We start from the raw sequence: 20,672 nt of genomic DNA on the forward strand, positions 1-20,672 counted from the left end.
ATTGCCCTAAACCCACAATATGTTTTCACATTGCTCTAATTAACTTTAAGACCCATGGGGAAGAAGGAAAAGATCCTCTAGTTGGAGAGACAATTCCTTGTTTCCACTGTCTCCCTCTAAATGGCCAACAGTATTATTGCTCAGTGTTTGCTTGGGCAGCTGAGGTCACAGAGCAAGGTCCCACATAACAAAAGACAAGTCTATTATTTTTAGCTCAATGTTTACGATTATGGATTCTCAAGAGTTCAACATAAGAAAAACACTATTGGTAGAGAAGCGGAATGATATAAGACCCTGTTTTCAGAAAGACTGCTATGACTGTTTTGATATTCCTGAGTCTATTATTATTCTGTGTGGTTATCCTTGGGAAAAAAGAAATGCCCTACATGGAGATGGAGAGATTGGATGGGTGGATGAGTGGTGGGGAAATGGGATGGAATGTGAATACCACAAAAACAAATCAGGTCATAATTACTTCCTGTGAATTCTAGAAAGCAGCTTCAGTTATCATCAATATGGAACTCTGGACAAAAGCATTTGACACCAGATTCTTGTCCGTTTCCTTTAAAAAAAAAAAGCCAACTCACATTTCTGATTCCCTTTGATTCATTCCTGTTGAAAAAGACCCAGAATTCGATGTAAAACAAAGACACTTTTCCCTGAAACAGCACTTTGAAACTTGAGCAAATAGAAAATACAGCTGATTCACTTTTCCTTAGTCACTTTAAAAATAAAATAAAATAAAGCAAAAACAGCAAAGCCCAACTCCCACCACAAAATTACTCGTGTGCTTTCCCACTCAAAGCTGTCAGAGTCAATCCTTAACCTAAAAGGTGAAATAATACGGTTTGAAGTCTTTCAGATTTCTAAATCACACTCACCCCCAGCCTGCATATTAAAAACTGATAAAAGCTAACAACCAGGAAACTAAGTGCAGCTGTTTAACTTCATTGTATTCAAATTAGTCATTCCACAAGAAGGTCAGATCATCTACATTGCTATCCATTTCCGGTTCCCTCCCCTGCCCCACAGCACCTCTCAGTTCTTTTAGAAATAGCAGTAGACATTTTCCTGACCCGAGGAAGCAGGAAGAACATAATCTCCTTTCCCAGAGCTGATTATATTGTTAGATTATCTGCAGAAAGGATTACAATGGATTTTACTTGGTTCTGTCCCCACACTCCCTTCTTCTTCTTTAAACTTAATTTTTATTACGTTCAGGTTTCCGGGCATGTTAAAAAATTGCAGAGAATTCAGCAAATAATTTTTCCAGAGCACTAACTCTGGGAACACGGAGGGTATGGGGTGGTAAATAAAGAACTTGAAAGGCAAAAGAAAACAACACAAAACAAACAAAAAGGTAGCAACATATCTGACGTTCATTAGCTTCAAGAGCCATTGAGCCATATGCCCACATCCTTCTTATTGTCATCCCTTCCGTATGTTTCACAGACTACTGTAGGGTAGGTTTCTCTCATCAGATAGAAAGTCAAACTATATTTGTGTCTTCTTCATTTATAGTTTTCAAGATTTATATAAATCCTAGCTCATTTTTTAAAAAAAGGTTAACTCCATGAATGAACTTTTTTCTTGCGCTTAAGATTTTCTAAGCACTAAGATTTTAATATTTTCTTAAAGATAGATAAAATATTGACCAATATTTAGTGGTTAGAACAGTACTATCGTGCTGAGAAAGAAGAATGGAGTGGACGTAAAGGAGGGTTTATTGACTTTTGAATATTTAAGATCTTTCTTTCTTCTTTCTTTCTTTCTTTCTTTCTTTCTTTTTTTCTTCTTTCTTTCTCTTTTTCTCTTTCTCAACAGATTCAAGTCATTCCAAGAGATTTCTTGAATATAGATATCCTTTGCCATAGCTTAAGTGTTCTCTCAGCAAAAAATTTCCAGAAGGTCCACCATAAGCTAAAGCAGCCAACCGAATAATCTAGGTTTTAATAGATATTTTAGGAAGCATCCAGCTCAACTTCCCAACCAATGAGGAAGAAAATGCATACTACTTTCCACAATGCTTGGCACATGTTAGGTGCTTAGTAAGCATTAATTCCTCGCGATGCAAGAAGCTCATGGTAGGCCGAGGTCCTAGTCTTAGCCAGAACACTTTTACTTGCTGTATTACAGCTTTATGAGATATTGTATTGTGATAAAGAAGAGTTCCCCTTTGAAACATAAACAGTCATGAAATCAGTGACTTTGTTTTTGTTCAACGCTGCACTCCTAGTACGTGAATAGGGCCTTATATGTGGCAGGTACCAAAAAAATGTTTTAAATATACAATAAGTGTGTGAATAATTGTTGGAAAGGTGCTAGAAACAGTAATTTGCTAGAGAAAGTCAGAGGAGGAGCTGGTGGCCCCTAGTGGAATCATTTGAATTTATATGATACTATGGTAGATGAGTGGTTCTCAAGCTGTGGTCTGGGATCTTCTTAAGAGTGCTCATGCTCTGGTCCAAATGACAAGTGTAGGATGAACTTATTACATGGATACAATTTACAGACAGCGTAAGGAAAGGTTCAGAAAGTCACCAACCACAAGATGGACCGTGGTCTCCCTCCCTCTCTTGATACTCCTCTTCCTCAGTCCTCCCATCCTCTACTCCTCAGAGAACCCAGATTTGTACCCCATCACCTTACCTCTGCAGGATGAAATGATATGAAATCAGACCATCAAGAAATCCAGAAGATGAAAATTGAGAAGAAGAATCTATTTTAATTGGCTCTATGCCCAGGTGGGGTTTGGTGCTTTTGGCAGCTGATTCTTAAGTGAAGAAACAAATGGGAAAAACTTTAAAAATTAATACCTTTGATTTTTAATAAAAGAAATCGAATAGCTTTGTGTTATCTCCTGTAACCTTCATTAATCCTTCACCGAGGGCAAGTTTCCTACAGAATGTTTTCAGAAGAAAAATATTTTATCAGGTGACACTACCACCAGGTTTCCTAATTAAAGAAAGAAAGTGGGATGCCTGGGTGGCTCAGTCAGTTAAGCATCTGGTTCTTGATTTTGGCTCAGGTTGTTGATCTCAGGGTCCTCAGATCAAGCCCCACGTTGGACTCCCCAGTCAGCAGGGAGTCTGCTTCTCTCCCTCTCTCTCAGCCCCTCACCCTGCTTGCTCTGTCTCTCTCAAATAAATAAATAAATCCGAAGAAAGAAGAAGAAAGATGAAGAAGAAGAAGAAGAAGAAGAAGAAGAAGAAGAAGAAGAAGAAAAAGAAGAAGAAGAAGAAGAAGAAGAAGAAGAAGAAGAAGAAGAAGAAGAAGAAGAAGAAGAAGAAAGAAGAAGAAGAGAGGAGCATCTTTCTAGGGGTAGTACACTCCAAGCCCACCCCGGCCCCGATTCTGTGTGTTTGCTCACAAAAGGTTGGCTGTGTCCCTTGGATGTTTGTTGATCAAAGTTCCAGTCATACTGCTGAAAGGGTGTTCTGTTCTGTTTTCAAAGTGATTATTAAGCTACTTTAAAAACACTTTAACTTGTGGGTTTGCCTCACTCTATTTGAGTCCAAATTTCACAATCACATAATGAAGCAAGCCCTATGGTACTGTCTATGTCATCCTAATTTATCAGGAAAACACAACCTTGCACATCTTTTCCAAGTGCCTTCACCCCCGCACCCCCACCCCCCATCCCCCATTGATATAGTCACGTCCAGTGCTGTCTGTCTTTTTTTCTGGCTTGGTGCATGCCCTGGTTTCCAGGACTGAAGTTCTCACTGCATCAAACCTCCAAGGCTGCAAATCTCCTTTGCCATTTTCCTACTAGCCTGCCCCCTTTTCCTGCTGTCAGCCTTCAGACACTTCTGTGCTCTTGGAGTAATCAAGATTTTATTGTGAAAATGTATCTGAATCCCCCAAAGAGCTCTGAAATATTTGTATCATTTTTCTGTCTGCTTCAATGGGTATTTTGTCTGAATTGTGAGCATGGGAAACATAAAAAGAAAAAATTAAAAAGAAATATGTAGACTGTAAGACTCGGTAAGAAAACCATGAACAATGTTTCAGGGAGTAAACCATGAATAAAGAACACATTTAACCAATCTGCTATTTTCTTTATGATTTGCTCCTGTTGGAATGACTGAACATTTATTTAGACTTTGGATATGATCTTCACATTGCTTAAGCACTGGACTATTTTACTTTAGAATTATTTGACCAATTTTAAAAGGTACTTAGTCATATTAAAAATGTATCTTAAAAAACATCACCAGCCATTTCTTTCAGAATTTCCCCAATTTTTCTATTTATGGCCCACAAAATGCCAAGGGTCTTAATTTCCTTTCATGATTCTGATATACTTTTACAAAAGTTAATTCGGAAAATTTCAGATTATTGTTCTCAACTAACTTCTATCAGTGATAAAATAATCCAATGGCCCATATTGTATAAACAACGTCTAGTTATAGGGGCTCCTGGGTGCTCAGTTGGTTGAGCATCTGCCTTTGGCTCAGGTCATGATCCCAGGGTCCTAGGATCAAGCCCCATGTAGGGGCTCAGCAGGGGGTCTGCTTCTCCCTCTACCCCTGCCTGCCACTCTGCCTGCCTGTGCAAAGAAATAATATCTACTCTACCCAGTATTTTAGAGAACAATTGCTAAGAACCGAATAAAACAGAAAGAAAACCAAGTCATGGAAAAGCCACTTGACTTCTCTGGGCTTAAGTAAGATCCCAGAAGTCAGGCTTAACACTGGATCATCCATATTCTTTCACTTTTTGCCAGTTCTGCATAAAAAAGGTTTACCTAGTATATTTTTTTTCTCCCAAGTTTCAGAAACATTGAGCTAAATGAATTTTAACATTCACTTCTTAACACTTTTGGCTTTCCTGTTTGAAATCCCTTTCTGTGGAGGAGCTGTGGGATCTATTTAATGAAGCAGCGATACTTCTCCTTAGCTTTGACCTGAAAAGGTAAACAACTTATTCTTGCATAATCAAAAACCATTTTTTATGGCATTTATCTCATATTCAGAGAAAATAGATGTTGAGTGTCAGAACAAAATAAGTTGTATATCAAAATGAAAGTCTTTGTCCTTTTGTCTATTCGAAAAAACCACCTATTCTTCAGCTGATTGATTCCTAAGAATTCAGATTAGTTTTATTCCCATTGAGTTTGATGTTACTGAGCATGTGAATGCAGATCCTCTCTCTCCCTTTTCTCAAGATTATTTGTGGCTCACGGTCCTTTCAGTTTCTTTATCCTGGCATCTTAAATCCTTATGATTTCTGAGCACTTTTTTAATGTTTGAATTTTAATGTTGACATGTTTCTGTAAAGAAAGGAAGTGATCACCGTGAGCCATCAGATATATTTTAAAAAGAAATCTGGAAGTCGAGAAAGGAAGTTATGAGAGCGCTGAAAAGCCAGAGATATCCTACAGGAAACCAAAATTTAAAAAGGAGGCTACATGAAAACCTCAGACATTCCATAAGTTTTACATGACACCCAAGAGTTCAATTTTTTTTTCATTTTTGGCTCACCCGTCTGTTATTTTGATTTATTAATTTTTTTTGGCAACACTGTTGACATGCTGTCTTTCATATAAACTTACAACTTTAGCCCTTTCTGGAAATAGAAGCTTTTTCTAATTTCCCTTAAAACATGAGTCACTGGATGGAAGTCAAGCAGGATAGGACAGGGGAGAGGAAGGAGGTGGGAATGAAAAGGGAGCTGGTGACACAGTGTTGCTGCACGTCGGTGGAGGTGAGCCGTGCTGATGGGCATGTGGAGCTGCTGACAGCCCACTGCACCACCAATCGTGTGCACCTGCTTGGGGTTCTCGGATGTTTATAAATAAGTGAAGCTGCAGGGTTTTTTCTAGGGAACATGCATTCTTTTGTCTTGGCCCTCCTGAGCAAAAAGGGTTAAAAATGACTTCTGTTCAGTTTTTAGTAAAACAAACTTGATACAATTCAGTTTTATGATAATTTCAGGAGTGGGAAAAGAAAGAAATGGTACTATCAAGACACTGTCCAAACAGAAGTTATTCTACAACCAAATGCAACCTACCCTATCAGAGGCTGACTTAATTAGACTGGAGTGGACTTCTTTCTAAACCCCGAGGACATTTTAATGTATAACTAAGTTTGAGAACCACAGATGTAGAATGAAGGGCTAATTCTTAGCTGTTGATTTTCATTTTAACTGTAGTTATTAAAGTATAGGGTTTTTTTAAGTATAGGTTTTTAAATAAGTGGGGGTGTTATGCCTATACCTCTTGAACCATTTTCAACCCGTTCTGCAAATAACAGCATACAATGGCTTCATGGATTTAGATTATTATTTTTTAAAGAAAGATTTCAAGAAATAACTTTGACTACCCCATCTTCTAATTGTCAAATCTTACTTACTCTATTCCCTTCTTCCAAATGAATTTAGCATTCTGGGCTGATAGCATCTAAAAGAAAAATAAATTTGCAGAGGGAGAAGTATTACAAAGAAAATAAAAATTCTATTTCATACCCTAGATAAATAAACCAATTAACTTGAAGTATGGCTAAATTCCTTAGTTGATAAAGGGTACCTCCCTAACACTAATACAAACATAATATTTATTAATAAAATATAAGAAATTTGCCTTTAAATTCAGCAATAAGACAAGGATGCTTGCTGTCAATACTTCCATTCAACATTAAGAGATCTTAGTTGTCATATTAAGGCAAGAAGAACAAGTTATAAGTAATGGAAAGAAAGAAAAATGACAATATTTATAGATGCTATACACAGAAATACACAAGGAACTATGACAAATTATTAAGATTAATTACAGTGTACAACAAAGTTGCAGGATATTTCAAGATACAAACAACCATTGCCCTCTTTGACATTGGTGACAAATAGGGAAATTTTAATTTTTAAAAATTGACATTTGCAATAGCTGCAAAACCCCAAACAACTTACAGACAAATGTGACAAAATTTGGGCTAGACATCTATGAATAAACTTATAAAACTTAAAGGTAATTGCAGAGATCACAATAAATGGAGAGAAACAACACTTATAGGAACACACCACATTATAAAGATGTTGTTTTCTTCCCTAATTGATTTATGAATTCAGTCGATTGTCAATAAAAATTCTGTAAAGAACATGTGATAACTGAATTCTAAAATATATATATGTAATAACAAAGGTACAATGAAAGTCAAGGCAATTTTGAAGAAGAGAGTATTAGGAAAGGAACTTTTCCCAATATAAATAAAAATTGATTATAAAAGTTGAGCAATTAAGTGGCGTGTAACTGTCAGAGACAAATGTACTAATTATTTTTTTTCAAATGTACTAATTAGAGCATAATAGAAATATGTGGCAAGGTGACATTGCTAAGTGGTGGTAAAAGATATACTCTTCAATGCATGATACTGGGACAGCTGGTTGTCGCTATGGAACAAAATTCAACCAATTATTACTTCCATAGAAACCAATTGCAGGTGCAGGCACCTGAGTGGCTCAGTCTATTAAGCACCTGCCTTTGGCTCAGATCATGATCCCCAGGTCCTGGGATAAAACCCTGTGTGGGGCTCCCTGCTCTGTGGGGAACCTGCTTCTCCTTCTCCCCCTGCCCCTCCCCACTGCTCATGCTGTCTCTTGCTATCTCTGTTTCTCTCTCAAAGAAGTAAATAAAATCGTAAAAAAAAAAAAAAAAAAAAAAAAAAAAAAAGGTTATGACCCTGTAATTCATAGAAGAGGAAAACCAATGGAATGGACAATAAATGTACAAAAATATTCTTGATACCAATCAGGGAAATGGCAATGAGATCTTATCTTACATCCGTCAGATTGGGGAAAATTAAGTTTGACAATGCAAAATGTGGCATGTAGAAAGAAACAGATACATAGCAGTTAAAACAACTAAAATTATAGTCAAAGTTTTTAACTTGGGAGGTGAAGGATACTTTTGTCCCCACAAAGAATAATTGGCAATGTCTGGAGACACTTTTGTTGTCACAACTGGGCTGGAGATGTGGAGGGGGCATATTACTGTCATCTAGGGCTGCTGTTTCACAATAGAGAATCCTCTTGCCCAAAATGTCAATAATGCTGAGCTTGCGAAACCCTGAACTAGAGCTACAATCTACATGGATTATTGTAATAAAAATAAAAATGATTTCTCATTTTTTTCTGTGATGTGTTTTTGGGGTTATATTTAAGAACTTTTTACCTAGCCCAAAGTCTCATATTTTCTTCTAAACATTTTAGTTTTACATTTTTGAATTTCAGTTCAAAATATTTATTAATTTCCCTTGAAACTTTCATTTTGACTCATGGGTTCCTTTAACCCATGGCTTTAAATTCCAACACTTCTGAATATTTGGAAATTTTACAGATATGATTCTATTTTATTTCTAGTTTACTTTGGTTATTGCTGGAGAGCATACTTCAAATTTTTAAAAATTTGGCAAGTTTTGTTTTAAGGCCCATGATATAGTTTGCCTTAACAAATGTTTCATGTGTGACAAAACGTGTATTTTGTTGTTGTTGGATAGAGTGCTTGGAAATTGTGGTTTAAGTCATGCTGGTAGATGGTGTTGGGTCTTCTGCACGTTGCTGATTTTTTAAAAAAGATTTTTATTTATTTATTTGAGAAAGAGAGAGTGCACAAGCTGAGGGAGAGACAGAGAGAGAGGGAAATGCAGGCTCCCCCATGGATAGGGGAGCCTGATGCATGACTCAATCCCAAGACCCTGGGATCATGACCTGAGCCAAAGGCAGACCCTCAACCATCTGAGCCACCCAGGTGCCCTGCACGTTGCTGATTTTATGTATATTAGTTCTATTGATTGCTGTGAGAAGAATGTTCGTCTCCAGGTATGTTTGTGGGCACGTCTATTTCTCCTCACATTTCTATCCATTTGTGTTTTATGCATCGTGAAGCTCTATTGTTAGGTGCATACACATTTAGGACTGTTATGTCTTCTTGGTGATAGACCATTTTGTCATTATTTGATGTTCCTCTTTCCCCTGAAAATATTTCTTATTCTATCGTCTATTGTGATATTAATACAGGTCCTCCAGCTTTCTTTTGATTAATATTCATATTGTATATCCTATTCCATCATTTTACTTTTCACTTATTTGGATGATTATATTTAAAATGTGTTTCTAATAGATGGGATAATGTTCAGTCTTTTTAAAAAAATCCCATCAGACAATTTGTGTCTTTTAATTGGTGTTAGAGTCATTTACTTATTATAGATACAGTTGAATTTAAGTCTACCCTATGGTTGTTTTCTGTTTGTTCCCTCTGGTTTTTTTTCCACTGTTTCCCTCTTCCTGATTTTTTTTTATTACAGTTTTATTTTTAATATTTTTAGTATTCCATTACAATTTATCAATCAGCCTTTTGATAATATCACTTTATATTAATTTTTAGTTGTTGATAAAAATTGCAATATATATACCTAACTAAAGTTTATTTAAAATTAATAGTTTACCATCTCAAGTAAAATGTAGTAGCCTTGCAACCATATAAATTCCCAAGATATTTCCCCAAGATATTTACCATTTGAGATGTTTTTATCTCATTCCTAAAGTTCCAAGCTTCTCTTTGTTATCACTTCTCTTTAGCCTGGAAAACTTCCTTTAGCATTTTTTTTTTTTTAACATGTCTGCTGCTGATGAATTCTTAGTTTTCTTTCATCTAAGGTCTTTACTTTGCCCTCATTCCTGAGGATATCTTCAGGGTTGACATTTCTTTTCTTTCAACACTATAAAGATGTCGTATTCTCTTCTGGCCTCCAAAGTGTCTAGATATGAGAAATAAGCCATCTTTCCAATAGTTTTCCCCATAAGTAATGCATCATTTTTCTCCCCTCTGGCTACTTTCACATTTTTTTCTTTATCTTTGGCTTTCAAAAGTTTGAATTTGATGTCTCTAGGCATGACTTGTTATGAATTTATCCTGTTTGGGATTTGCTGGACTTCTTGATTCTGTAAATGTATTCCTTCTACCATATTTGGGAAACTTTAGGCATTATTTATTCAATACTTTTGCAGCATCAGTATCATTCTCTTTGTTAATTGGGACTCCAAGTGACACAAATGTCAAATATTTTCCTAATGATTACTGAGGCTGTTTATTTTTTAGTGTTTTTTTTTTTGTCTGTTCTTGGATAATTTGGACAAATTGAATAATTTATATTGATTTATCTGTAAATTTTCTGACTCCTTTATCATCTCCATCATACTATTGAGCCTATTCTGGTGAATTGTTTAATTCAGATGTTATGTTTCTTCCATTCTAAAATTTTCATTTAATTCTTTTTAAAACATTTCTATCTTTCTGCTGTGAGCTTCTGTTTTTCTATATATCTCATTAATATTCACTTTTACCTTAAGGAGGATGGTTAATAATGGTTTCTTCAAATCTTTGTTTAAAAATGTGTTTAAGGCTTTTATTTCTGAATCATGGATACTATATCTTGAAAGTTTTATTGAATCTATATATCTTGAAAGTTTCACTATATCTTGAAAGTTTTTCTGAATCTTTATTTTCTGGTCTACTTTTTTAGGACACAAGTATCTGGAAAAAAAATCAATTCATTGTGATATTCTTGGACATTCAAGGGTCACCAGTCAAGTAAAATGACAGAACAATGGTCAGGACTTCTATGAGTGTTCAAATTATATAATCAGTCCTATCTGCTAATCTGTATTATAATCTGTGCACTGGGAAATGCACAGCAGAACGTCAACTATCTGTCCAATTATCACATGAACCTCCATGTATGACTATTTATCTCTTTAGCTCTTGGTTGTAAGTATTTAACACTAACTTGTAATTATCTACCCCTTCCCCTAATTCTCTAAGCTCCTCTCTAATTCTTCAATAGTTTCCTGAGTACTAAAGAACACCTTATTTATACCAGTGCTACTCAAAGTCACTAGCAATGTCCAGCACCACCTAGGAACTTGTTAGCTGTGTAAATTCTCAGGCGCCTTACTCAGACCTATTGAATTAGAAACTCTGGGAGTTGGGCCTAGGAATCATTTTGACTAAGATCTCCCATACATTCTTCTGTGTGTTAAAGTTTGAGAAGCATTGGTCTAGGTGACAAATTCCTTAAGTTCATTTGAGTGGTTGAGAAAACACTGGGGAGCTGATATAATTTAGCAAGTGGAAGAGGGAGGCAGAGTTGACTGATATCAATGACAGAACAGAAAGTGGTCAAACAGGCAACTCTCAAACACGCAAGAATGGGTGTGGAGGGAACTGAAAAGTCTGGGGAAAGTCTTAAGAGTGGCTATCAGATCTTTTGATGTGTTAGATGATACAGACATAATGGCAAAAATCATGTTTGTTCATTGATTATTTAGGGTAGTTATAGGAATATATGCATTATCAACTGCACATTGCCTTTGTAGAGTAAGAAAGTGGGGAGAATTTTTTTCTGCATCTTATTGATAAATAAACCAAATCCATAAGGTGACTTGATCATCATGTCATATTAGTAGTAGAAGTTGAACCTATAGCTGAGGTTGGGCCTCATTACATCATTCCATGATTTTAGTAATTGATAGGTGAGCCTAGACAAGTCCTACTGTTAGCAGTTCATCACCAACATTAATAACTCAAAGACTGGGCCATTCTGGGTATTTACCCAAGAATACCTCCCTTGTTACCAAACTTTCAGAAACAATGACTGAACAAATGGTAGTTGCAGAGACTTATTACTTTTCAGATAATGTGAGTCCTGGGGGGAGATGAGTCTTCAAAACTCCCCTAATGCACTCAGCATTTTTTAAAGTGACTATTTTCCAGAAACAAAAGCTTTACTATTTTCAAAAACTAGTTTGTGGTAACATTGAAAATACAGTTGTTAATCAATCCCAAGTCCCTATAGAATATCTTAGAACAAATTTAGAGTGATTTGTCATCCCTTTGCATTGCCAACAAGCAGAATAGATTTTGACCCAAGGTGCTTGGGTGTAGCCATGTTTATATAATAATTAAGGCTAGGATTTGAGCTTCAGCGTTGATAGGTAGTGTTAAGGTGGAGATAACAGAGTCTCTAAAGCCAAATTTTGCAGTTCAATGTAGCCTCATTTATCTTATTTTAATAGCTCCATTCATTTTGTTCTGGAAAGCATTCCCATTTGGTTTTCTCATGAAGGTTTGCTGTGAGATGCAAGCATAAAAAGTCTGAAAGTAAAATGACTATAAGAGACGGATTTAGGAAGTCTTGAAGCAGAGAATCTCTAAAACAAGGTTACCATCCCACGTGTCAGGAATAAAAAGACCTTCTTAGAGTAGGAGAGGGGAAGGACCCCTCTTGCATAAGAGTCTGGAGAGGAAAGTTAGAGAAAGTTAACTGGTTCCTTTGATGGGCCCTGTGAATGAATTGGGGTGGATCAGTCTTTTTTTCCAAATCCACAATGAGTAAGTAATAAGCTTCCAACCATAGGAAGCATAGTCTTGGGAAGCCAGGCACATGAGGTGGTTATTCTGGTAACGTCTGCTCTCTACATATTCCAGACCACAGCCAAAGCTCTGAGTGATACAAGAGACCAATGTCCAGATGTGGAAAGGGAACTGGCCCTACTAAGAAGGCAAGCAGGCTTCTGGTCTCCAAAGTTCTTAAGAAGGGTGGAGGGTCAGAATGGAGGAGGGACACCAGAGGCAGAAGCTCATGACAGATGGAAGGGAAGTGGGACTTCTGTGTTTTGGTGACAGCAACCAGGGGTTGGTAGTAAAGTATTCCAGTAGGCCAATCTGGAGCCATCAGATTCAACTGTCCAGCAGGGAACCTGAATTCATTCTCCCTTTTGTGTCAAACGATCTATTTTTTTTTTCTTTCTTAGGCTCTCTCTTTCTTTTATCCCATATTTACTCCTGCCTAAGAGAATAGAATGAGGCTAAAATTTATTCCTTTAGAGTCATGGTTTGTAAGGTCTCACCATGTTCCCATCTGGCCTGCTTATTCAGCTCTTCCCAGACCCTGCAGCTCTGCACAGCTTGGATAGCTTTCTTTTCTCTCTCTTGTATATGCACCCTGCCCTCACCCCACCTCCTGGGCCCCAGAAGGAAAGAAGCCTTAACCAGATCTAGGAATTCTCAATACTGGGTCTATTTCTGCCCTTGAATTGAGCTTGTGTGCATTTCTATCCTAGAAAAGAGAAGTCTATCATTTCTGCTTTGTATTAACCAACTGGCGAAAAAAAATGCTTCCTAATTTTTCACTTCTGCCTTCGTGACCTAACTCTATTATTCTATCGTGGCTGACTTGTACAGGGTTCCGGAGTAACAAATAATTTGTTTCAGGCCCTCTTAACATTTTCTGACAAATTCTCGGTTAGATTTTGCTGCCCCGTTAAAGCATTTATCTGACGTGTCCCCTGCTTATGTTAGCAATTGTTGGTGTAACCTGTCAGTGTTTAGAGAAAAATCCACAAAAAAAGACATCATAGTCAATGCCTTTTCCTCTCCTTCAACTTTTTCTCTTTGTACAGGCAGCGTCAAAACAGCTTATAGTATCACTTGTCTTCTAGGAGGAAATTGCATAGAGACCAGGTTTCATTAGCATTGAATGAAAGGAGTGCTCTGGGAAATCTTGGTGTCACTGGGAGTCATTGACTCTTCTCTCCGGGCTTCTCTTCCAAAGCCAGGTCTCCCTGGGATCATATCATGTGTAAAAACAGCTGGGTTTCCTCCTCTGAGGATGCTGTGTGTGCCAAGTACAGAGAGAGCCTAGAGGCAGTGGAGTTCCTGAGCCGCCTCACTGTGGGTGTGCCCTGGACATTGGTCAGATATCTGATCAAGTTCCCACATGGCCCCTAAAGAAGTGCTGGAAGCATTTCCACCCACTGGCTTGTGACAATGGCAGAGATAGGCTTCTTGACCCATCACACATCTCCTTGAATTCTTCACCACCATGGAAAGGCCTTCATTTACACCTTTGCACATCTGGTGCTTTGGAGGAATAGTGTCAGGGGACAACAGTTGGGGAAAACACTTTCGGGGTGTGAAAACAAGAGAATTTCCTTGATTTTGCATTGTTTTTTCATATCCTTCTGAAGCTTTGACTTGGAAAGTCACTTACCAGAAAGGGCTTTACATATTCCAAGAGATTAAGTTACCAGATGTGATTTTAAAGTATAATGCAAAAGTAACCTGCCTGATATCAGCATTACATCTCTGACAGGAATGCTATTAGAGAGGAGAACAGTCTGTTCGAAACACTCTTTATGTTTCTCTGCAACTAGTCACTGGAATTGATGGTGATTTCCTGCACAATGTAGAATTTCTCAATTTCACATTTAATTTCTAAAAAAATGTCACTTGTGGGTGAATGTGGGTCTCTGCTATGGAAATGAATGCCCTTCTGTTTCTCTTCAGGGCCTATGAATACAATCATCTATGAACGTTGGACCACATCTCTCTGGACTGTTGAGATTTATCAGAAGGACAGCTCCAGCAAATCTTGAATCTCTGGCAAATAGATAATGTGCAGGCTGAGGAATATCACCATCACGAGTTCACACATCCACAATAGGTCTTGTCTTTTATCTTTTACATCTTTGGGGGATGAACATCTCTTCCCAATGCTAGTGGGTCAGACTGCCCTTAGCAACTGTGATATTAAATGACAGTCCTAGAAAATTAGCCTTTAAAACTCTTGAAATGCAGGGCTCCTGGTTTGCTCAGTTGGTGAAGCATCTGCCTTCGGCTAAGGTCATGATCTCAGGATCCTGGAATCGAGTCCCGCATCAGGCTTCCTGCTCAGCAGAGAACCTTTTTCTCCTTCTCCTTCTGCTTCCTCCCACCTGCTCATGCTCTGTCTCTCTCTCAAATAAATAAATAAAATCTTTTTAAAAACCTCAAAACCTCTTGAAATGCTCCTCTTTCTTTTTGCCTTCCTCAAGTAACTGTTTTGTTTCTCTCTGTTCTAACTGCTTATACACACAATTATTTTCCTGGAAATTACTATGTCTTTTAAATCATTGGGAATAGTTGGTTTTCTTCTGCTCCCCCACTACTCAAAAACCAGAGAGGTTTTATTTCCCAACAGTTTTGTTTTCTTCTGGAAACTTTAGTAATTGAATTACGAAAGGATTCAGAAGTGAGAGATGGTAGAAGGGACTTAATGCAGATGAGAATAAAAAGTTAGGATGAAGAAGAAATGTTATGACAGTGAAAATAGCAAATGCTTCCAATTATGCCCCACTTCACTGAGGGACCCTTCACATCTTAGCGGGTGAAAGGAAAGTGGCACAGTTAGGATTTCCACCAACTATGTCAGGACTCTCCTAGCCCCCCACCTCCGAATATCTCCACTATCAGTATTCCAAGGTGTTAGAAACTCTTGAGAATGCCTTTCTTCATCTTCAAAAACATGGTGTAGAAAATGTTGATTTAAGGTAATGAAAATTTTCGTGGGAATGCAAATACATCTTCCATGAGGAGTAATTTATTAAACCAGTGTCATTCTAGAAAACAATAGGTTGTCAGATTGCCTTACTTAGTTAACAGAATCCCAGGAGAATAGGATGAAGGAAAGGTCAACTTTGAAGAATGTTTGGGGTTCAATCATAAAGGGATCGCTTTGTGGTTTGGTCTTCTGGAGACATGAAAGAGAGGAAGAGTAATGCTTAGGAAGAGAAGACAGAAGGAAAGGAGGATATATGAGACACTTACTTAAAATCTGAGGGACTACTCATCTCTTCATTTTTCATGGATAGGTGGACACATAAATGGGAGACTTAAATAATTCAGTATTTATGGAATTAGAAGATAGAGAACTAAAAATGCTAGTTCCATGTTGCTGCTTTTATTGTAAGTTACAAATAGGCAGAAAGAGTGATCTTAAATACTTAAATGAATTTTAAGAATGGAAATATGTGGGCAGAGGATCCTCTTGACTCTTGACCTAGTGAATAGTGTGTAAACCAATCCACAGAGACACTATGGATAGCCTCCCTAACACATTTTTCTATAAACTGAAAGACCAAACTGCTTTCCTATTTATAATCCAAGGAAAATATTGGAGAGAATTCGTGTTGGAATTGGAGAAAATTATTTAGCTCACAGGCATCCATCTGAAGCAATGGTAATCTTTAGTTATTATTTAATAGAATTATGCTAATGAATAAAGCAAACATGATGATGTTTGTGGTTGCTTGTTTGTCTAATCTAGAAGATTACATGCTTTTGTCATTTAGCTGTTTGTCTACAGTGAATCTTCAAAGAAAAGAAGAGAAGAAAAGCCTAAAAAAAATAAAAGGTCTGTTTTCACATTTGTCATCAGGTTTGGTTGGATGTCATCGGGTTTGGAAGGAATGTTAAAAATCTCAGCAAAAATCTAATTTAGGATGATCAGCAGATTCGGTATATCTATACTTTCTCTTTCCCTGATAGCCAAAATAATCAAGGGTTGGCTGTTTGACATGCTGGAAATGTCACATTTAGTCAATAGACAATAGTCATTATTACTGTGCAGTGAAGTGTTTCGTGAGGAAATGCTGAACAGGTAGAAAATGGAAATGAACTGTACTTTGATAGACTAAGACAACCCAATCCACAGTAGAAATTGACAAGTTAAGAACAGTCTTCTCATCAAAATCAATAAAAAGGAAACTGCATGATATTTTATTATATACTTTGTCTAGATCATCTGGTTAAGTCTGGAGTTATGGAAATACTACACCTAGAGAGTTAATTTTTAAAAAAATTTTTTTTGGTTAAGACAGATGGAGATATTGTAATTGAGATGGTACTAACCATGAGAGGTTTCTAGAAGGCTAGAAAGGACAGAACACCATTAGTTCTATGAACTGTAGACCTTGTTGAAATCATACAATCTTTCTTTACAAAAAATATGTCCATTAAATCCATATAAAACTCATATATGTCATATTGAAAGATTTCATTGCTGCTTGGTTTTAGATGGTGGACTTATGGGTAATTTGAAAGGGAATCCTGTTAATTGCACTCTATTTGACTGGACAGACAAAATACAAAATTATGTCAAAATGAAATTAAGGCCTCATTTTCTTTATCAAGTAATTTGTGATTTCCATTTTTAAAAAATATTAAAATTGAATGACTATCATTAGTTAATTTTGTGTGCCTTATAGTAATACCTTCCAACCCCCACGTAGAAACTGAGAAAATTCCAAATTTCATAGCAGCATGAAGACGAATGACAGAGCGATGTTTTTCTGGGACTTGAGCATTTCCTAGTACTCGGTCACAAGTCTTCAATATCTCCTTCCAATAATACGCATAAAGCTAATTTCCCATTCTCTCCTGAGTGTGATATATTTGCCACTCTCTTAGCTTTTTCCTTTGAGCCAGAGGACCAAGCCTATTTAGATGAGTCATTTTGTGAGGTTCTGAAGCAAGGTGCTAGTGAAAAAATAAATAAATAAATAAATAAATAAATAAATAAATAAATAAATAAATACAAAAACTGTTCCAAAAAGAATTTTGTCATCACAGTTTATACAGCTAATTGATGAGGCAAAACTTAGTGCCTGAAAGAGGAAGACACTTGAGTAAAAGTGAGCAAAGAGCTGTCACATTCAGTTTTCATACAGTTTTCCAATGTGTTTTCTGTAATAACTAATTTTTTAAAAAGAAAACTATCATTAAGTTCTGTATAAAAACAAAATGTTTTCTGAAAAAAAAATTCAAGAAAAACCCAAAAAACTTATGGACTTTGTAAGGTACACATGACTCTAGTATAATGTGAAACATTCAGAATATCATCACGAGGTTAATGACCTACAGCTAGACAGTCAGACCACCTATCTATCCATAAACATTTTAATACAAATTTTACTATAGAATTTAAATACTTAAATGAATTTTAAGAATGGAAATATGTGGGCAGAGGATCCTCTTCTCCAGTATAAAATGGTGATAATGTAAAATTCATGGTAAGGTTAGGGAGAAGTTGGGGCACATGGTTGGCTCAATCATTGAGTGTCTGCCTTCTGCTCAGGATGTGATCCCAGGGTCCTGGGATCGAGTCCCACATCAGGCTCCTTGCAGGGAGCCTGCTTCTCCCTCTGCCTATGTCTCTGCCTCTCTCTGTGTGTCTCTTGTGAATGAACAAATAAAATCTTTAAAAAAAAAAAAGGAAGAAGTTGCTTCCAATCATCATCATCATCGTCATCACACACACACACACACACACACACACACACACACACACCAAAATGGATTAAACAGGTCTAGAGCAAGGCAATTCACTTTTTCCAAAGTTAAAATCCCTTCTAGTATCTCCAGATGCACTTTCCTTCTTTCATAGTTTTCGTTGACTGAGCTCCTATCTGGGACTGACTCAAACAACACTGACAGGTAGGGCTTGTCTTTGTATTTTCCAGTTTGGCATCATATTTTCCAGGCTTTCTTACTGTCTCCACTTACAAGATCTCCTTTTCTTTGATGCTTTCTCTTGAGCCTGACCTTCATCTCATCCTACTCTTCTAACTTCCACCGGAAATTATTTGCTCTATATGTTCTCTCAAAGTCCTCAAGAATGACTGAAGACTAATATGTATCATGATGCTTGATGCTAAGATTTCAAAGGACACTTATGCCTTGGTGTGTTTTCAGGACCCTCTTTTAAAAGGCCGTTTGAGGCCGATATTTTGTAATCCAAAGGACTGATGTGGGTGGATGGGTCTTTGTTTCCTTAAAACATGCCTCCTTTGTAACTACCTACCTACTCTGCTTGGTCTCAGGAAGGCCAACTTTCCTCCTACTTGAACAGTTACTCATATAGTCCCCTACCACAAGCTGGAATACATCTTCAGTGCAGGTGGGTGGACTGCCCATTGTTTCTCTATGTCGGAAGCTCTGGCTAGGGGCCTCTCGAGATGCATGACTCAGTGTTCACTCTAGGAAGAGGTCATTGCTGACTCTGTAAAATTTGCAGACACGATAGGCATCAGCTGTTTTCTCCCCTGTCTCAATGGCTTTACCCTTCCTTGTGCATTGTTCCATAGAGGAGGCATCATCAGAAGCAGCTAAAGTGACCACAGTGAGTTAACCAGAATTTTTCATATTAAACCTTCCTTTTCCTCTACAATAGACTCCTTTCCAAGTGTGAAGTTTCAGTACACAGGATAGATGATCTCTTAAAATCTCAGAGAGAAACATCTTTCAACTGCGTTTGTGGGGAATAAACATAGCACAGAAAAAGCAAATCTGGGACACTCTTCTTTCTAAGGCACTTGGCTGCCTGGTTGCCTGACTTCCAAAAACAGTTGGAGCTATAAATGTTAAATTTGGCTTCAAGAAGTCCTCAGTGAGAAATACCACCCCGAATTTTGAAAAGGGAAAAAAATTAAAACTTTTATTAAAAGTTAAGAGTGGTTAAATTTACAAGTCTGCATGGGTGTAAATTCAACACTTCAATCTGCTAATTTGCCAAGACGTAATTTACTCACAGTCTATAAACACACTGAGATGCTCAGAGAGAAACATGTGGTCTTCTCAAAATTTATAGAGGATGGAAATAATCAATTCCCGCCTTCAGGGAGTTTGCAGTCTAAGAGGTAAAAAGATCACGATGTACAATTTGTAAGCAGACATTAGCATAAGCAAACTGGAAAATATTGAGAGGCTTAATTAGGAATTATGCTTGCAAGTTGGGGCTTCTTGTATTCAGAGGTGGGCATCTGAATTATTCAATTGTGGGAAGGATCTGACACATTTAGTGGAAGAGCTGACAGCTGTTTCCATGACTTGAGCCCTTTAGAAAACTTTAGGCTCTTGGAGCCTGTGGATTAATGTAGAAAAATGAAACTGAAGCAGATTTTATAGGGGTGGGAGGGAGGAGATGGGGAGATTGTAGATGTCAAGGACATAGCAGTTGGTAATTTATAACCCAGATACAAAAGATCTGAGTTTGTTCCAGGGAGATTTTAGAGATATTTAAAGAGAATGGGAAATTTTTCCTTTATTACTAAGGCAATGCATATTTATTGTAGAAAGCTTGTAAACTCTAAAAAGGCAAAAATTGGAATAAAAGCTGCTTCTGATCCCACCATTCAAAGACGATCATTCTTAGTGTGTTGATATCCTGTATCTTTTTTTATATGTAATTCATTTTTTCTTTCATGAGAACGGTATTCGTATTCAATATGCATTTTGAACTTGCTTTTTTGTTTTACCATGTCTCTTGAACATCTGGAAAGAAATTTCTGGGGAAAGGGTTTTAAGATCAGCTGAACAGGGGAGGGACTAGAGAGAGGGCAGATGGTAACAAAGAAACAGCAAACTAAAAATGTATTACAGTCCAATGGGAACATGCATGCCAGGGTGGATCTTATTATTTTTTTAAAGCATTTAATGGGTCAACTTCTAGGGGTCCTCAAATATTTGGGGAGTAAAGACCTGATTCAGGTCCCAGCTCCTTCCTTTACTAGCTACCTGCCCTTGACAAATTCCTAAGCATCTCTGAGCCATAGATTCAAGAAAATTAACAGCGCGTTTTATTCTGAGTCAGTCTATATTCGCATTCTTATTATCTTCCCAATAACTTTTTTGGGAAGGAATCCATCACCGTGCTTTCCAGGTGAATAATCAGCAGCTTGTAAGGCTAATGTTTTCAACACATCTCAAGCAGCAATCCAGTTCTCTTTCCACATCATCCTGGGGTTTCTCTTGACCTCTTCTCTTGTCTCATGGAAAATAAGGTGCTAAGATTTCATGTGCC

This window comes from Canis lupus, chromosome 36 (genome assembly GCF_048164855.1).
Source record: "Canis lupus baileyi chromosome 36, mCanLup2.hap1, whole genome shotgun sequence".
Taxonomy (NCBI): Eukaryota; Metazoa; Chordata; class Mammalia; order Carnivora; family Canidae; genus Canis; species Canis lupus.